General features: G+C 42.5%; 1 protein-coding gene and 1 long non-coding RNA gene across 8 annotated transcripts in view; one reads left to right on the top strand and one right to left on the bottom strand.

Annotated features, from left to right (window-relative positions):
- SEPTIN7 (septin 7) overlaps positions 1 to 20,470 on the bottom strand; it is a 594,594-nt gene that overhangs the window by 70,587 nt on the left and 503,537 nt on the right. The gene's annotated exons all lie outside the window — the stretch shown is intronic.
- The window catches only part of LOC308191038, a 41,704-nt gene that overhangs the window by 7,990 nt on the left and 13,244 nt on the right, over positions 1 to 20,470 (top strand). The window contains exons 2-3 of one of the 6 annotated variants that reach the window (XR_013947662.1): positions 10,869 to 11,387; positions 12,804 to 15,971. This is a non-coding gene — a long non-coding RNA (uncharacterized lncRNA). Of the gene's footprint in view, positions 1 to 10,868; positions 15,972 to 16,572; positions 20,468 to 20,470 lie in introns of those variants that run through there. The other 5 variants (XR_013947664.1, XR_013947665.1, XR_013947660.1 and 2 more) reach the window with 5 other exon arrangements.

Below are 20,470 nucleotides of genomic sequence, written 5' to 3'. Positions count from 1 at the left end.
ACAGGCAACACACCCACATGGAAAGTGGAAAACTCCAAAGAAAAACAAAAGGAACATAACAAACACACTAGTAAACCTTAGTTCATCTATTATAAAAAATAAAATAGCTGCTCTTCATAGCCAGTGTGCAGCACACAAGGGCATGCCTAAGCAAACGGAGAAGGCTGCAGTAGCTGCAGGGACCACAGATAGTGCTGTCATTCTTCCAGCGGCCAAATAAATGCGAGAAAGCAGACAACTGCAGGAAAAGGAAGCCAGCTAACTATTCCAAAAAAACAAAACTAATGATGGATAGGATGGAAAACAAACAAAACAAAGAGTTGTCAACCTACAAAAAGCAGGCCTGTAGAAGTGCAGCGTGCTGAAAGAAGTCCTACCTGAGATGACCCCACAAGACATCCAGGCCAGCCACTCGCAGCAACAGTTCTTGTGTCATCCTCTACTAGAATTAGCTAAACAACTAATTCATTTAAGGAAAAGGAAGCTTTCTTTTTCATTTTAAATATAATTTTAAGAGTACAAACACACAAGTTGCAATTTGAAAGCTGCTTGTTCTCTTTGTTCATTTTCCCACTTTACCGTTTTTTTTTAAGGGAAGAGAAAGGCCTTAAGACTGGTTGTAGAAACTGACACACAGAACACCATAAGGTAGCAACTTGCATCTAACTGCGATGACCCATTTGAAATCAGATTTGATGACAAGTGACTGATTATCTTCTGCTCCATAAAGCAGGGGTGAAGAGGCACAGAAGACAGGGATGCCTACAGAAAGGGGTCACCATGACGCAGCCAGGGGAGCCAGCGTCAGAACAGCAGCAGCCCGAGCACCGACCAAATGTGACGTAGTGTTATCTATCACTTCTAACTTTCCTTCCTAACTCCTCCTCCTCAGATTTGCTAACATTGAATGTTTATTTTGATACAAACACTAAGGCTAAGCTTGAAGTTGAAAGATGCAAAGGAAACATATTTTGTAAAGAGCTAAAATATGAAGGAGCTTTGTTTCAAAATATTTCAAAATAGAGGAATCTTTATATGATTCTGCTATATAAAACCTCTGAGGAAAAAAAATAAACAAAGGAATCTGTATTCGGCTTCATATTTCACGTCCTTTGTCTAGTTAGTTTGTGTAAGTTTCCCAAAGAGATGTAAATAAACTTGAAAAGAATTAAGAAAATGGTGGGAACTTTCTGGCAGTTTTACCACACTCAAACTACCTCCTCCTGTGAAATCTATTAAAGTAAAGGTTTGAGAAGAGCCACCTTTCAGGAACCAGAAATTCTCCACAATGTAGGCAAGTGCCTCAACTTGGAGACCATTTAAAGTCTTACTCACTACTGGAAACCTAGTAGAAAGTGCAATAAAGCATCCTAACAGCACCATTAAGAAACACGTGTAAGTGCTGTGCTGCCACGTACCAGTTTTGATCCTTTGCCATTTTCTTTTAATCCAAATTGAAAATACTTTCAGCTCCTTCAGGTTCACATAATCCAAGTAACATTGTTTAACTGACTGATCTGTGTGCAAATTCTGCAGAAAAATACAGAGACTCCACAAGTGGTGGTAGATCATGGTTTATAGGTCTCACTCTCTAAAGTGAAGTGCTGATTTCCTCCCTCTCCAACCCAAATCTTTGGGTGAAGTAGCAGCAGCAGCAGCCAGGGCTTGCTATACCTGCCCAAACATCGGGGTGAATTTTTCAGGATGAAGAGATTCCTGCAACCCGACTGCCCCTATTTCAACTGAGGTGCTTAGAAGAAGGCAGACATGCACTCTGTGCCTACTTCTGCTCTGTGCCACAAATACAAAAGTAAACCCATTTGGCTCATCAAGGAGATGTAAGGCTGGCAAGCCAAGAATTAGCCTATTAGGCTAGAAATGCAGCAACACCGGCAGACCTATTTCAAGTACCTTGAGCATGCAGATAAGCCACAAAGAGTTCAATCACTCATGCAGAAAGACTCTGGTACTTTTACCACACTCCAGGTGCACCGTATGCCCCGAGAATCTTGAGAGAAGTTGCAGCATGTCACCCCTGGTGTTTCTGGTAACACCAGGAATTCTCACTTAACCTACCTAGGCTGAAGGGCTTTTGCCATGTATTTCTGCATGGTGGATACCACCCGTTCCCATATGGAAGCCATCTGCTTTCCTGTATATTCTTTTATTTTCCTACACTAGTTTCTATACCAAATACCTCAAGTTCCGACTTGCAGGAGGCTTCACCAAGACAGACACTCTGAGCTAAAACTTTCTAAGAGATACATCCTTGTCACTTGCCTTTTACCATTTACTGCCTTTTGGGCTGGCACAAAACAGCCCTCCAGAACAGTGTGAACTGAGCACTTTTGAAAGCACTCATCCCTATGTCTCAGACAAGCAATTCTTTTGGAAAAATTAACATATGAGGATATCTCATCACTAACAAGATGTTACCAGCTGAACACATTTAAAATCATTTTTATGAAAAAATCATAGCAATACCTAACACTGGTAGTACGTTAGGTATTTTTCCAAAGCATTCATTTCCCCTCATAACAGCACATTTTAATGACACAAAGACAGAAGTCAGGCTTTTAATTACAAACTGAATTTTCAGGATACTCTAAAATCATGTTTATTTTTACGCTTCAATATTTCCACAAGATGCATCAAGAATCAAGAAAAGCACCTCGTGATACTCTTAAATTAATAATATTTACAGGATTTTATTTTTTAACTATTTCCACACTTCCCATGGAATGCTATGTCTATAATAGGAAGAACTCTAATGAGACCAAAGAGATAAAAATAACAGTCAGGTGCTATTTCAAAGAATGATGCCAATTAATAGAAACAGTCAGTGTGTTAATCTCAGATGCTCCCAAGTTTTGAAACACAGCTGGCTGCCTGCATTGTTTTGAGCTATTTCTTAAGCTGGAGAGATACCACAGAAAGATATTTCCCGTTGTAATTACTGCATAAGACAGTAGGTAAAGCCTGGTTGCCATCAAGATCTCACACTATTGCAACCCGCAGGGAAACAACCTGATATGAAAGAATGGTCCATACTGATAATAACATTAAAGCTAGCTGATACATTTTAAGATGATTACAACATATAATTGGTATCTTACAGATGAGAGGTAATTACGAGTTGGCAGTTAGAAACCCTAAGTTTGGATTTCATTTATTCCACGTAAAGGAATTCATTTTTACCTCAGTGATTACTGCAAACATTTTTCAAAGAGGAAGGCAAACCTTGGGACGGTGTTCAGTACACCGACAGTCCGACCCCCTCATGTGCACAACTGATGACTGCAAGGACCACAGCCACAGCTCCATCATGGTGATCAACAGCATCAAATCTGCTCGTTTCCCAGCTTCCCAACTACTTTAATTCCTGGCACTAGACACCAAGCTGGCTGTGAAGAGCATGTGTTACGCAGTCCAACATGTAGAGCAGCAGACCAGCTACGCTGCACGATTAGCAATGCTAAGTTTTAGAGTGGGAGTTCGCACCTCTCCTTACCTGGCTGCCACACCACAGTGCCTGACAGCCAAGATTCACAACTGGGAACACAGCTTGAGAGAACAAGAAACACAGGGTCATTTTCACTACCAAAAGTGAAAAAGAATTGAACTTAAAGAAAACGAGTCACCTTTACCAAAGGGGATATTGATACTGGATGCCTTGCAGGCATATCACTAGGCAGGAAGCCAGAGACACAAAGCGAGGGCTGAGCAAAATTCATTCCACAACCAGGTTAGAGGCCATCCCTAAATGTTTCTTTGGAGAAGCTGTATCTTAATCTCTTCCAACGTCTTCTCCAAAATCAACTCTTGCATCTGTTCAGACAAACAAGATGTCAGCTTCCCTTCATTACCAATGCATTAGCACTCACGTACCATAATCTGGTATGCATGAAATACTGAATCCTGATATAATTTTGAATTCACTGAAAATTTCAACTGCCTAAGGATCCAGAACACAGCAAATCTTGAATACCTTCTGCAGATGCCCTGTTAAACAACTATAAAGGAATAAACAGCAACCAGCTGAAAAAAAGTAACTTGCTAAATAAATTTAAAATGGCTTGTAAGGAACAAGTCCCTGCTGAAATTCCCAGCTTTCCTTGCTAATTTTTTATAGAATGGGTGCTCAACATCCCCATCTTCTTCTCTTCCCTTCAAGCACCCAGCCTCAAGTACTGTTTTGAACTTCTAACACTTTAAGGCAATTTTCTTTTAACTGACTAAAAAGAAAGCTCCTATAAGTTCCTGTAAGAGTCCTCAACCTCACAAGGTCTGAAAAAGGACTGCACAACCATATCCTCTAGCTTTTACCCTAGTCTCTTTAAGGTCTTGTCTTCCATTGCTTCAATCTCTTCCTTGCAAAATCAGGTGCCTTCCACTGCTCTGAAGTTTGCAGATGCCCAACTGCAAATAAGAGCACTGAAGGTCAATACTTGGCACAACTGAACAACAGGAGATGTCCATGAGCTCCAGTAAAGAGCACTGCAGCAGTTCGCAGACTATTCTTCCCTGGAAGTTCTCCATCAACTACGTATTAAAACATAAATATATATAGAGAGAGAAGGCAATAGGATGGCCGTCCTTTGCCCATGATCAAGGGATTACTCAGACCTTAATTTGACACCATCCGTCAATGCCTCCCAACAGGAAACTAATTTAATCTTGAATCTCTTGGTCTATTACTATACCTTACCTAACTAAAATTACAAAGTCTTGTTTGTTCTCAGAGGCAGGGAAAAAAAATAGAAATAAAAAAAAAAAAACAGGTTTCTTGGACTCACACCACTTTGGGAATTTTCATTGCCCCAAACTTGAAACCATTCAATTACATTTGAGCCAGCATCCGGAACTCAAATTTTCAGTCATAAACTCCGAGTTTTGCATTCTTGTTTTAAAAAACTACAGGGAGCATTGGCAAGATTATACAGTGAGAAAAATGTTTGCTGTCAGTAAGCTTCCAGAAAAATCACATTTCTCCAGCAGCAGCTGCTAATACCTCACGACCACTTTATTTTTGACAAGAAGTCAGCTAAAAGTGGTATCTTAACTCAGTTAAAACATCGTCACAGTAGGATCTGGCCAGGACAAGGCCCTCTGCGCTGTAAGATTTCTGCAGTCATCATCAGTCAGGGCTTTTGTTTTGCACATCACTCACGAAAGCCCTAACGCTGATATTACCACGAAGTCCTCAGGTAATGCTGCAACACCAGATAATGACAAGCAAGTCACCTCACCCATTCAGTGCTGAAGAGTAAACGACAGCAGCCGATACAGCAGCAGGTAAACTTTGCCCACTTATGGATCCTCAACTCAGTCAGCAGCTCGGCACGAGGGGAGAGTGCTGCCTTCAGAGCCATCGCCACTCCTTGCTCCAAGGGGATGGGGTTTTTCCCCCTTTCCCTATCTTAACCACGGATAGAGTGGAAGTAAACAAGTTGTACAACTAGATCAGCTGCCGCGTATCTCCACTGCCTTGGGCACACTACCACAGCCTTCAGCCTACGTTAGCACTGAGTGGAAAAAAACAGGGTGTCAGGGCGGGAACAGAAAATCAAGCTCGTGTCTCTCCGCAGCAGTACCAGGCTAAAACAGGCACTGAATGAAGGATGCACCAAGCCATCTACAGCCAAAATGGTCTAAGTCCCATCTCTTGCCTATAGCACACTTGCCTTTTATTTAGCGCCAACATTTCTGTGATCCCATGACAGGAAAAGGTTCAGGGAGCTCAACTGAGAGGAAACGACAAAAAAAAAAATGGGGGGGGGGGGGGGGGGGGGGGATTTAAAAAAAAAAAAAAAAAGCAATTCCTACAAGTTGAGCTCCACGAAGTGCAGGGCCAGAGAGGCACCATGGCAAGGGCAGGGAAAGCAGCCAAACTGCCTCCCTTCAAGCCACTGGCCAACAGATTTGCCCAGAAACCATACCACCAGGGTGAGCTTAGGCTTCCCTCCTGTCTGCCCTGGTAATTGTGCAGCCAGAGAACAAGCCAGATCAGCTCAAATATGCAGCTGAAAACTACCCTACCCTAAGGTTAGCTTTCATTTACATCAGCGAGCTCATCTAGTCATACCAGTCACATGAACACCAGAGGTAACACAAAGTAGAAGAGACGAATACACAAGCAAGAAACTCTTTTTCAGCTGCAGTCCAGTTACACAAGTGTAAGCTATGAAATCCTTGGGTAAAGGTGTTTAAGAAATGGAACCAAACGGAAAGGACACTGTTCAAAAGTATTGCTGGGCAGCTAAAACTTCCTGTACACTGTAAAATAATTATTTTGCATATAAGAGCCTAAAACACTTCACTCAGCCAATATCGGAAAAGACATGAGTTAAGCTTTATGCCAACCATTACCTCAAGTACTCTTGGCAATCCTGACCATCTCCATAGGTTAAGTTTCATCTTATTTAAAGTTCAACTTGAATCACTACATGAATACTCTTCTAATGCATGAGATATAAAAAAACCGCAGTATTTCATGCACTCTTCTTCTAATAATCTGCCTACCCATAACACAATGACAACCACTGGCACCAGTACCAGCGTTCACATTATCTTAAATTTTTCTCAGTGTCAACCACAGTAACTTACAATGCTTCTCCAGGCAAATGTCACACCAGAAATTTTGCCTTCAACAGCAGACTGACTTTCTGAAAGGCCTGATTTAATACAATCAGCCTATGATAGACCGTTTTCTACATAGAAGGTAACTATTTTGATTGAGATTTGATAAACTGCTACTTCAAAGCGCAATACCCCAGTCTCCCCAAGCACGTGGAAGAGAATGCCTTGTACCTCACTTCCGTTCCTCTCTTTCTGGCCCTTGCTCTTAGCACGCTTTACCGCAAAACAACGGAAAAAGTTTACAATGTGATATTCTTTCCCTCCAGAACATGCTTCTGGTCACTGTCACCCCTTGGTCTTTTTGTGGTCAAATGCAAGAGTCTCAAGTCAGATTCATTCTTTCTTTCTTCAGATCTCTCATCTTTTGTGATTATGATGCAAGCTTCCCAGTCAAAAGGCTCTCTTATAAAAACGCTGACACTAGAACAATACACCGTATCCCAATATCGATCCTCCTAAAGCTACAGGGGTCAACAGAAAGAGAAATCTCCCTGATGTTTTAAACATTCCTCCCCCTGCTTTTAAGTCCTAACTTCTTTGCTACTCAGATAAACAAATATGCACACAAAACATTTAAGTGTAAAATGGACAAAAATCAATTAAAAACATTCATCATAAGAAGCGATTGTCAATGTTGACTAAAAATTGCTTTTAAAGTCTTCCACGCTAAGAAATAACTCAGTTATAGTTCAGTTACATTCAGAAGCTAGTAAACTTACGCAACACCCATAGTGTTATTGTTCTGCAATATTGTTTCCAAAATTATTTGCAAATGCATTCTGAACCACCATCCTTTTAAATGACGGAAATCTGGCAAGAAAAAACAGCTCTATAAAGAGCAGTTTGTAAATAAGATACAGAGTTAGAGCCACTGAAGAACAACTTTGCCTGAAGTGGCTCTGGGAAGGCCAAGGAAGCTACGCGCTGACCTGTGCAGTAGCACCACCAGCCCAGACAGGGAGCTCGGCATGCGACTCACAGACAGCTTCTGCAGGGCACGCTTATGAGGGTGGAAGAGCACTAAGGCACAAAAAGCAGAAGTCTGATAAAGCAGCTTTTGCAGAAAGGAAGTCCAGGATGCACATCATAACAAGGTCAGGTGCGTGCCTTATGTACCTCTCGCTCAAATTCCAACAAGAGGACAGCGGATACATGCTGTCTTCTACATCCCTGTGAGCCTGCAGGTTACTTTTCCGTTTTTAACTTAGCATGAAGCATCAGAACGTTATGAGGTTCAGTAGCCTCACAGCCATGCTCATGCAATGCAGCAAATGCCTGGTTTTTCAGGGCAGCTGCAGTAAACCATAGCAGAAAGCAAACCTGCACATTACATAAGTGAAGAGTGATTTGATTCCTTACTGAAAAGGAAAAACCAGAACAAACAGATAACAGCTACGTGATGACGTTATGGAACTATCACGATGCTGTGATTAAACAAGGGGCAGCGGCAGGAAAAAAAGTCCAATTTGACTCACCACTGACATACACGAACTGAAACTCCCTCTGACAAGGTGAACAGGAAGTCACTGGTTTCTGCGAGCAGAGTTTCTAGCCCTTGCAGTTGAGAAATCTCCTTACTTCACCTGTGTCACCATCCCCACCTCTGTAATACATCTCATAAACATCAGTTCAAGACTGGCAAACCCTTGTTAAGGACAGTTTGTGTCCGCCTAGAGATTAACACTACCCCAAATTTGAATTACTAATTTAAACGAGACTTAACTAAACTACTTAAATGGTGACTAAATGCCATTTTAATTACACAGAACACATTGGTAATTAACTGGCTTATTTCAGGAGTGAGAGAACGAACTTAGAGAAAACAGAACGTCGCTCATACATACACATCTCCGGTCTAGACAGGTTAAGTGAAGTCTGGCAGTAAAATAATGCTAAAAATGAATGTTGCGATACAGTTCTGAGAAGAAACCTCTCTCCTACACCCTCTCCAAGGTAAAGTTTCCTCCATTGACTGTATTTAGAACGAGGTTGGGATCTGTAGCCCTTGTAATGCATTTGTAATTTGTTGTATTAATGTGTATTTCAAGGTGGTACTAAAAACAAGAAAAATAAAGCACTGGGGAAGTTACTGAAAATTAAGAAATTTAAGAGTAATGAAAGCACCACTAAGTCAGCAGTCAGTCAGAGGGGAAAACACCCAAAAAACACACTACCATGCATGTTTACACGCACTTCTAATGGGAAAAAAAAAATTTACTGTATTTTTGCTTACAAAAAGCACAAATCTGATCCTTTATCTCTGCTTAAGATAAACGATGAAGTTTCTGTGCATACATACAGACACATGTTTCTTCGTCACATTGAGTTCACATTCAAAGTACCACTTTAACTGTAGCAAGTCACTTGTCCTTGTGGGCAAACTGAAGGAAATGCTGTGAGTTATTATCAGAGCACAGACCGATACACATGGTTCTGGGTATGTTTGCTTCAATTTCAGAATGACTAAGGAGCAACCCTTTCCCCCACAGCAGTGGACAGAGAACAGGTGATGTTCTTGCGTTTTGATTCCGATTTCTGTGTGGACAAGGCAGTAGCTGACCTTTAAAGCAAAGTCTTTTTGAAACCTGCTCTCCTAAGTAAAATTCATATTTATTGGTCTCTGCTATTTACATGTTAACTAAAAGGAAAAAAAAAAAAGCAGCTATCTGAAACCTGCAGGAAATAATGCTCTTATGTGTACAAGTCATCAGCCAAAGATGCCAGTAATCTCACAGAAGTGAACAAGACATAAACATTATAAACTACGCTGGCATCAGATGAAAGATACCTAATGCTACACTAAACTACATTTTATCCAATTTCCTAATATTTCGGCTGGCAAGGACTTTAAACTACACGCAGACAATTACAAAGCAGAAATACAATACTATTAGTTTGGTATCTAGTCAGAAATTAAGTTAACATCGAATACCAGAAAGCTACTGCTATGAAAACATCTTGCATAAGAAGGTATGATCTGCCTTCTAGTTAAGATATAAAGCAGTGGCCCATCTAACTTCCAAGGGAGCTGCACATACACTCACATGGATTTTTTTTTTTGTCTCAATATTAATATAGATCACAGATATCCCTACATATGGAAGAATTTCTTTCACAGCATGTAATCTAAAGCCAGTGTCAAGCAGAGGGAGATTCTAATGGACATGAAAAAATACGGATACTTCTGACAGCCTTGCATTCGCTTATGTTTCGTCAGCAGGAGGTGGCATACAACTGCATGCAGAAGATTCTTGAAGGCTGTTATGCTACAGAATTACATCTGTACATAACCGGTTCAGTCTGAAGTTGACAACGTCATGGTAAAATAACTTTCACTGCTTTTCCTAAAGTTGCCAGCTACAATTATTCCTGCAGGAGCCCTGCCTTTTCCTTGGTCCCAAAACATTAAGCAGCGCTCCCTTTTGCTCTGCAGGACCAATCTGGTAAGTGAGAGGATAGCATCCGAGCTGTCTGCAGAGCATTGCTCCCAGATTTTGGGGGTACAGGGGTGCACTTGCGATCCCCCCTCTGCTTTTAGTCGCAGCCCAGGCCAGGCACCGCAGGCGAGGAGCGGCCGGGAGCCAAGGGGAATAAAAAAAATAATTAATTGAATATATAGATCTATAATAATAAGAAGCGGTTTTGTGGAGGGAAAGCAGGCTGCAGCCTGCTGGGTGACCTCAGGCTGCCAGCACACATCCATCCCCAGGCGGCCCCTTCCTCCTCCTCCTCGCAGCGCCGTGCTCGCAGTCCCACCCGCTCCTCTCCCCGCATATTTCCAGGCTGCTTTAATTCCTGCAGCGAATTCCTCCCTCCCAAATTTGGGCGCAAAACGAGAAAAGGGGAGGAGGGAGATTGGGGTGGGGGGAAGAGAAGAGAGGAAGGGAGGGGGGAAAAGAAAAAGGAAAAAAAGGCCGAGGGAGCAGCAACGTCTCTGGCATTTTCGCTTCCCCGCCGCCCTCGCGCACGATGCGATTCGGGCGGGCAGGAAGTGAGCGCGGGGCGGGGGGGCACACACGGCCGGTGCCGGGGGGCCGGGGACAGCTCACAGCGGGCCGGGGGACACCGGGGACACCGCGGGGACCCCTCGGCCCCGCTGCCCGCCGCCGGGAGGGGGTTTGGGGCTGCGCGTGGAGGAAGGCTGCCGCCTCGCCCGCAGTCCCCCGCCCTCCCGCTTCCATCATGGAGCCCCCGGCGCTCCCTCACACCGTCACGGCCCCGGGCTGGAGACTCACCCATGGCGCCGGCGGTGTTGCTGCTGACGCTACGCTCCGGCTGCTCGCTGCCCTCCCTCCCTCCCTCCTCCGCCGCGGCGGCGCGGACCGAGCTGCACCCCCCCCCCCCCGGCCCTCCTCCTCTTCCTCCTCCTCCTCCTCCCCGCGCACCGCCCGCCGATTCTCCAACGCCCTCTACGCCGATTCCACAGAGGGGCCGCAATGCTTCCGCACAGCGCCTACGCGCGCCGGACGCAATTAGCGGCGCGGCTCCGCTCCGCTCCCCCTCGCCTCACACGCCCGCCTCCCCGGGCACGCAACGGCTTGGAGCAGGGCTCGCTGCCTTCCCCACGTCTCTCCACCCGCCTCCCGCGCTGCCAGGCCCAACTGCCGTTTGTCCGCCCGCCCCCCGTGTCAAGGGAAAAGGGGCCGCCCGGCGGCCATTTTGGAAGCGGGCGCACGCCGCAACGCCAGCGCTCGCGGGGCTTGCCCAGACCAAAGATGGCCGCCGGCTCTGAGGGGCAGAGTGAGGCGGTACGGTTCTTTCGTCCCCCCTCCTTCCCGTCCCCCCCTCCTTTTTGCTTAGGCTATTCTCGGAACGCCGTTACGCCACGCGTGGCTCGTGCAGCCCAGTGAGCGCTGCGGTGCCTTGCGCTCCCTCCGCACGCCCGCTCACGCAGTTGGCGTGGGAGGACCCGGGGCCGATCCCTCACGCCGAGTCCCGGCTGAGGGGACCCCGGTTCGGGGTGAGGCTGGGCTCTTTCCCCTCACAAAGGGGCGTTCGGGACCTGTTGACGATCTCCGCCTCGTTCACGGAGCCGCCACCCCTCTCCCCTCACAGCTCGGCGGGAAGGGGTGGTGGCTCCGGGCCCGCCCTGCCGCCCCTCAGTGCCGGGGGACAGCGGGCAGCCCTCGGCCCGGGCCGCCGCCGGGGGGTTCCGCTTCCCCGGGGGAAAAAGGCGATTTTCTGAAGCAGGTGTGAGCCCTGCCGCCGGGATGAAGAAGTGAAAGAGCTGCCAAGTAATTCATCTTCTCCGCCAAAGTCTCGCCTTTCTGGCCATCAGCGGGGGATGACTTGGCGCGCACGTCCCAGCAGTGAATGAAAACTTATTAGAAAAAAAAAAATACTGTTTGAACGCAGCTATTGGCTAGATAAAATCCTTCCAGGAGATGAATGCGCTGAAAATCACACTGCCAAGACATAGCGCTTGGGCTGGGCTGGTATAGTCCTGAGACCCTAAATTGGCTCCGCAGAAGTACCCTTACGAGTCAGGGTAAACCCAGTCATAGTAAAGAAGTGATACTGGAAAAGGATGCACACTAAAAGAGGCAAAAAAAAAAAAAAAAAAAAAAAAACAAACTACTTTTGCCTTTCCTGTTCAACTACATACCTCAATGTTGTATTTCCTTTTTATACACGGGACATCTCTTTGGAGCCATTTAAACTCTTTGTATATTTTATGCTCAAACTGAAATAGTGGATACCTATATTTATGATGTGTGATTTGAAACATAACACACTTTCTTTTGTGTTAGGGATTTCTGAGCTTGGTCTGTTCCTTGCCTTTTCTTTCTCACAAGATACAGTACATTTCTCTAGTACAGAAAAAGGTACTCAGCAAAAAGAGAAAAATACACAAATTTCTTGTATCTATGGTTTAACTCTTTTCTGCTGTTATTAAGGGTACATTTTAAGAGCGTGACCTGGTACTAGAAGGATGAAAGCAGCAAGTTCCATTTCAGTTGGCAAAAGTGAAGATGTCAGTAATATAGTATTTCTGTACGTAGACTTGTAGCAAGGCAGAAAGGAGCAGCAATGAAGACACTAAGATGGTCCTTGGTTCTTTTTGGCTTCCAGAATTTCTTCTAATATCTTACTTTACTTTTTCTGGTGTATTTGATAAATAAGTACTTTTCACAGCAACAGTGAAAAATGCATCATTTTTTCAGAAAGATATGCAGCCCTGCACAATGTGGTTCAGCGCCGTTTAAGAACTGGAAGTGTTACAATATACTGTGGTTCTTGGATGCCCAAGGGAAAGAGATTTTTATTATCATTGGTCACAGAACTGCCAAATGTTATCTCATAAATCTGTGTCTTTCACAATGGATGAGGTAAGAAATAACCTTTTTTTTTTATTCTGGTTGGTTTAGGTGGTAATGTCCATGGCAATGAGATACAGCTGCATTGCTTTCGTGGTTATCTGAATACCAAAAAGAGACATTTTACATCACAGAAGTTGTTCACTGAATACAGAATATGGTCCCCACAGCTCTCCCATAAAAATACATTGTGGGAAAACAAACAATATGAATAATACTTGTTTTCTTCTTGTAGTAAGGGCTTCAAATTCCTCAAAAAATGTATTTTGGTCTTTAGATATGCTGAGAAAATGGCCGAGGTATGTAACTGTTGGGGATCTCCTTAAAAAGTGAACGGTACTTTTTAAGTAATTTTCTTTTACTTCATGGATTGATCATTTGAAAAGAAAAAACAACAACAGCGAGCTTGCACCTTTGAAATCTACTGCAAAACTGGCACAGACTTAATAAGGAAGCAAGATGCGAGCCAGTGGGTTTTATGTGAGGTTAATGTCCCATTTTTCTGTGTTGTGAATAGCAGGGGGGTCTCTTTTCATACGGTAATTTACGGGGTTAGGAAGATTCTGCAAAATTGTGTGCGTTTTGAGAAGAAATAAAACAAATGCAAATGGGTCCCTGAGGTTTAAAGAATATTGTGTTCAGTGTAAGATATAACAAATTCAACCTTTTACATTCCTGCGGTGATCTGCTGTTCTGCCTTCAAAAAGAACAGGCTTCCCTAAATCATCACCAAACTTTAAAAAAATGAACTCAGCAAGTAAATTTCAAGACTCTTCAGATTCTACATAAATTGATTTTTGAAAGAAGATACAATTTTAGGACTTTTTTTTGGTGAAATTAGTAAAACACTTTGCAAAGTTAAATACAGAGCGCTACCTGCCATAATGCAGAACCAGTTTGTGTCCTTCTTGTCCTCAGATACAGAAACAAAACCCACTCACCTTATTTACAAAATGTACTAACTAGGGTTGCCGCCAGGTTGGTTCCCAGCCAGCCTAGCCAGTTTTCATGTCTTCTTGCCAATGAGACATATGAAGACAATTTTGTTTTGTTCTGTTTTCTTTTTTAATGCAAGCAGATGTGACTCACTAGGTGAACTGGCTCCAGCATGGGATGTGTTGGAGTTATGGCGCATGTACCCTGCTGACTTGCTCCTGCATGGCAACTGCAGTGCCTCCTGGGTTTGTAGGGTACAAACAGTGCATCTCCAGACTGAATCGTGCTTGCTCAGTTGGTGTAATGTGTGCAGCACCCTTCTGAGCTCCTGTGCAACTCTAGCAGGCCTTTGCACACCAAGCTATCGTTTGCCAAAACAACCAGTATCGTTATACCAAGTGGGTGAAGTCCTAAACTCCCATTCCCAAAAACAATCTAGCTCTTTCAAGACATGAGGCTGAGGATGCTCAACAGTAAATAATAAGCACAGTATCCTCCCTCAAACTCATCCTTAAATCTCAGCTTCACGGTGATGCCTATCAAAATCTCGGTTGGTCTTTGACCACTTCTTGTCATGCTGACCAGTAATGTCTTCTGTCTTTACACTCTGTTCCCTCTTAGACATCTGTTCCCCTTTACATTGGATGATTTCTGTGTAAATACTTTCATTCTGCTTTGTTCCCTAGCACAAGAAACAGACCAATACAATGGTAATACAAAGAGTAACAATAGTATGAGGCATCTGGTGTCACATCTGATTGGGCCCTGATGTCTCATCTATCAGCCCTTTCCTATTTTGAGACGTGCAAACTCTGTAGGACCACTTGTGTGAGTAAACGTTTCCAGAATCAGGCCCACAGCTGCTCTGTGTTCAGAGAAGGGCTCTCATCAAACAGAAACCCCTTGCTAACTCCCAAGCCGCACAATAACAGAAACCCCTTGCTAACTCTCAAGCCACACAATAACCTACTATCCCAATGATTCCCGTTGCTGCCACCATAGCTGTTGTCTTCGGCTGCTACCTATAACATTATTCTAGGAACATGCAAATGAAACAACGTCAAACGTGCATCTCTTGGCCCCCTCCTTAAGTCCCACCGTTTGCTGTTTAAAAAATGCTCTGCAGCACTAAGAAAGAGCTACGTTCATCATCAAGTGCTTATACAATGCTGTAGAAGCTACACACAGAGGCTTCTATTAAACAATTGCTATGGGAAAAATAACAGCATCTCTTGTTTTGTAGTGTTTACTGTATCGTCCTGGTATACATCCATTACTTCAATTATCTAAAGAAAGAGGCTTTGATAGATTATGACCCAGTGATGTTATCCTTGTGAGAGGCACACACATGCACTGATTGTTGAAGGTAGAAAATGGTTGCTTTGTGCAGTTATGGTTGTGTAGCGGAGAATATAGATCAGTAGAAGCACGAAGGCAGCCTAGTCCTTAGTCGTGTATTCATACCAATTAGGATTGCTTCATTAATTGAGGTGAGAGCCAACCTTCGTGGAAGTTTGTCCAGTGCTCTACACCATTTTGATCCTTGAGAAGGACTCGTGACTTGGGAAATACAGAAGACTTCCAGTAATGTTAAACTATTTGAAAAATGCACTGTCTACTATGTTTGCACAACATTCACAGAAGGCAAGTCAGTGAACTGGCAGATCATGAGATAGATTTCCTACTCCAGAGAGTTGGAGCCCGAAGCAAACATCCCTCTCTCCTTTCCATCCCTCCACTGGCAGGCAGGACCGACTGCTCGGGAGGACAAGAAGCAAAGCGTGCAGCATGTGGCTGGTAATTCCAGTTCTCTGTTTGTTTATTTGTTAATAAGTAAGCCCCACTCGGGTTGGGCAGGTCTTGGTAAATCCTTAAGAGACTTTCTGCATACCCAGATGTGTAATCATTAATACCCAGTGCTGCAGCCGAACACACACACTAGCGAACTGTTGTGCCTGAGCAGAGTCCTGAGGGCATAGAGGGTCTGCACACACTGACACTGCTGCGAGAGCGGGACCTTGGGAAAGCCCCGGCTGCCTGCCTGTTTACATTAGCAAATGCTCCCTACTTTGGTAGAAGGTACTGCCGTCATACTTTGCATATTAGATTAAGGAAAAAATACTTAGACGCTTAATGCAATGTGGCACTTAATTATATTTTTCTTGTTCAAGGAAGGAAGTTATGCTCTCCAAAAGAAAAATATTTTTTTAGCTTAGAATGGATGTCCTGTGCAAATGCTAGACAGATTTATTCCCCACCCCCCCCCCCCCTTCTGGAAGTAAAATAGAAGAAAAATTAATTTTCTGTATACAGTATTCATCTCTCTATTTTATTCTCCTTACTTACATCTGAACGTTGATTCTACAAAAGTAAATGACTGGTGCTGATAAGCAAGTAGTACTGCGTACTTTGTGCGGCTGCTGTGCTTTGTATTTCCCAGTTGTACCCTTTTGATTAAAGGACATCACACTAGGAATATTGAATCAGGCTTTGTCCTTGCAAAAAGCAGAGCAATAGTATGTCCAGTACTTGAAATTGGACTTGAGGTAGCAGTATGCCAAAGCAAGGCCTTAGGTGCAAACGTTGCAAAGTTGCAGCAAAGTGTTACCAATTGTACCATTTTCTGGCATTTTAATCATTTTGTCACTTTGTTCCTTTTCATTTACCTGGAAAAATGCAGCTCTGGCTTCTGGGGTCCTCTCTGACCCCACTCCCAAGGTGATGGGCCTCTTCCTTCTCACCCTCAGGCTGGAGCCTCGAACAGCACCAGCCTGGCCCCTGCACCCCGGAGCTCAGGGATGCCCAGCGCCCTCCATGCAGGCAGGCTTGGGCTCCATGGCTGCGCTCGCTCTTCTGACCTGCACATGACTTGGCTCCCAGATCTGCCATGTGGGGCTGCACCTGGTACTTCAGTGAACGGAATAAGCAGAAGGAATTGCTTATCAGGACCATCAGGAGCGTGCCACTCTGCAGAGAGGAGGACTTGAACCTCTGCAGTTCTCTGATCTACTTTACATGCACATGTAGCTCGCCCCATGTGGTCAGACCATCCTTCCTGTTTTTCTGACCAACTGCTTTGTATGAACAAAATAAGTGGTGCCTTGATACCCAGACATCCACCCTGCACTCCCTGAAAGCCATTTTCAGATATTCAATTGTACTGTTCAATTGTAGATATTCAAGGTGCTTTTGATACTTTGGTATCAAAAAAAAAAACTTTGGTACTTTTAGGTTCCATCCTAAAAACAGGTGTTGGATCCTTTGGTTACAGTCAATGAATACAGCCTTTACAGTTTACTGCTTGTCTTTGTCTCCTGCTTTACTCAGAGGATGGCTTATTTGTACCTGTCTTTTGGGCTTTGCTGATAGTTTATCTAGAATTCAGCCATTAAGCTGAACATGCCTATGCATGTCGCTCCAGTTAATCTAATACAGCTAATCTGTCCCTTGCAACAAAAGATGATGATGTCACTTATCAATAGGTAAAAAACAAAAACTTTTTTTTTTGAGGCTATCTGTAAAGATTGGTGTCTGTTTATACATGGGACTGACTGAAGCCTACAGTGACTAGTGACAGTAGAAATTTTTTCCAATTCATTTTAACGGTTATACCATCTCCCATAGTCAAATCTGTTATCAGAGAGCATTTCTCAAATCTGTTTTCTATGAAGACAGAAAACAGCTGAAATATGTCTGTAAAAATATAGAAATTCAAAACATTATAGTTCAATCTAGTTAATTAAATTATGAGCACACAATAGGGAAAAATTGAAAACTGAAATGTAGATCAAGGAACATGCTGAAACTTAATTCAGATTGCTTTTTCTTATTTATATTCTGAATTGCATTATGCTCTTTTGAACTGCTCTTTTACAGAAGGAGACTAGTACTTAGTGATTTTGCTCTGATGACTGAGCAATACTAGAAATAGAAAATAGTTCTAAAAGAATCAGTTATATGGACATTTGGGATTCATAATGGAAGATAATGGTCTTTTTGATGATGAATCCACTATATAAGCCAAGAATATTTCAAGAGCTTGTTTCAAAGTAGATCCATTAGCATAACCTGGGACATATCCTTCATCTTCCAGATAAGAAAAGTTCTTGTACTGTTGTAATAACAAAGTTAGAGTGTTGGACAATTTTTGAAGTAATTATGTGCTTTTCCCAGAGCCAGACTTCAGACTTGGTTCCTTCAGTGTATATATTTTCAAGCAAATTACATAATCTGTGTTAGTGTAGAAAAATTGGGGTTGGGGTTATTTGCATAACATCATAGACATGTTTTAAGAAACAAATGTTTTCTTCCACTTCTGGATCACAGGGTCATTAAATGTCTTTTTGGATTAACTGGCAGCATGAACTGTAGCTATCCAGAATGTTTCTAAACTCCTTGCCAACATTTCTTCTTCTTCTTCTTCTTCTTCTTCTTCCTCTTCTTCTTCTCCTTCTTCTTCTTCTTCTTCTTCTTCCTCTTCTTCCTCTTCTTCTTCTACTTCTTTCTTTTTTTCTTTCTTTCTTTTTCTTTCTTTATTTATTTATTTTTCTTTCTCTTTCTTTCTTTCTTTCTCTTTCTTTTCTTTCTTTCTTTCTTTCTTTCTTTCTTTCTTTCTTTCTTTCTTTCTTTCTTTCTCTTTCTTTCTTTTTTCTTTTTCTTTCTTTCTTTCTTTCTCTCTTTCCCTCTTTCTCTCTTTCTTTCTCTCTTTCTCTCTTTCTCTCTTTCTCTTTCTTTCTTTCTTTTCTTTCTTTCTCTCTTTCTCTCTTTCTCTCTTTCTCTCCTTTCTGAAACTGTCTAATGCAATGCCCAATGACCTGTAAAAACTGTGGCATACATGAAGCACACGCTATTTGGTTATAAACTGATAGCCCTTTTTGATAGTTAATCTTGTGCTCTTCAGAGCACATGGTAACAAATCTGTTACAAAATATGCTAAACAAAACCACTTTTTTATATGCATCTGGAATACCTCGTAGCAAGATTTTATGGTTTATGTGTATACTAATACTTATGATGCCCATGCCCATTTTCAGGTATTGCTTATCTCCACCAAAGACACTGCAATAGAAATAGTCAATTGGATGTGACATTTCCTTACAGACTCATGGCGGTGTGCTTTTTATTTTCTTGAAATATCAGTCTGCAGAGTTGAATGTTACTGAAAGAGTGTTCAGCTGTGTAGGAAGAAAATCTTTCCCTAGGTTACGTTTCTTTACGTGTCCCTTTCTTTAAAAAGTGTTTTGACTACTTTTCTTGCAAAAAGAATTGCAGTATTGTTCTACCTGCAGTATATTATTATGGAACTTAGGCAGTTACTGTTGTGTTGACTAGCTGGCCCCCAAAATTCGGTGTATTTAATTCAAGTTTGCAAGCTGGTGATCTCCCATTTTATATCAGTTTATTTCTTGGTGGTTTTCTAGTTTATTTTATTTATCTCAACTATTTAAAATGTCTGCAAATATCCCCATGGTAATAGAATTCACTTGGCAGCAATATATAGCTATATGAATCATGACTAGAGAGTAAATAAAGAGTTTAAAGCATAACTAAATACCAAATGGAAGTTGATATGTTTGGTAACAGCAGAAGGTGTTTAGTGTGAATATACTTCCACACCATTAATATTCTTTCCTGGAAAACCAGAGTTCTAGAAAAAGTTGTTTCAGGCACATTTGAAAGTTTGGTCCTGCTGTTTGGGGGATGTCACACAAAACAAACCCTGAGGCTGAATTCTGAGAGCAAAGGTGGCTATTGTAATTCTGTAAGAAAGAATTTGGGATCATTGATTTTTTTGTGATTATAAATCTGTTTGTGCTGTGGGCTATCCACAGTGGATATATGGAGAAGTAATCTTTTAGAAGAGCTCTTAGCTGGAGGCCATGCTTTTGATACACTGCTGGCTAAAGCAGCATTTATGGACTTTCAAAAGATCTACTGTACATACATATAACTTCCAACAAATAAACAGATCACTGTTTTTCATAATAGTATGTAATGGAATAAGATGGCTGAATATTTGCAGAGCATTTTTTTGCAAGGGAACAGTATTCGATTTTCTTTGGCTACAGTTGGCAAAGGAGCCTTTTTCAGAGTATTCGTAATTACCACAGCTATGAAAAAAGTGTCCATTCAACTTAATGTCTTGGATGGACCCATTAGCTACTGATGTCTTTTTGCATAAATGCACAGAGTTGTAAAAGTGACACAGGTTTTTAATGTAGGACATCTTAATCCATTGTGATAGCTATGGGGCTTCTTCAAAACACAGAGGGGAGACTGTGCAGTCAAGGGTATCTTAATTCCATAACTAAAGTTCAGCAAATGGAAGAGAGAGCATTGAAAGACTTAAATAAACCACAATGTGATAAATCATAACAAAGTACAAAATGAAAACATTCAGTTTATTTAGGGAATGCTCACAAAGAATGGAATACATCAGTCTTAGACCAAGGCATACATTTATCCAGACTGCTGTTAATTCACAGTTTATTTATAAAATGATTCCATTTTTGATAACATCTGTGTATGGCAAGATGCCTAACCTCTGGGGCACAATGGGGAGAAGTTATTAAGCTAGC

This window comes from Anser brachyrhynchus (genome assembly GCF_964034855.1).
Source record: "Anser brachyrhynchus genome assembly, chromosome: 2".
NCBI lineage: Eukaryota > Metazoa > Chordata > Aves > Anseriformes > Anatidae > Anser > Anser brachyrhynchus.
This window is presented reverse-complemented; position numbering and strand designations above follow the sequence as displayed.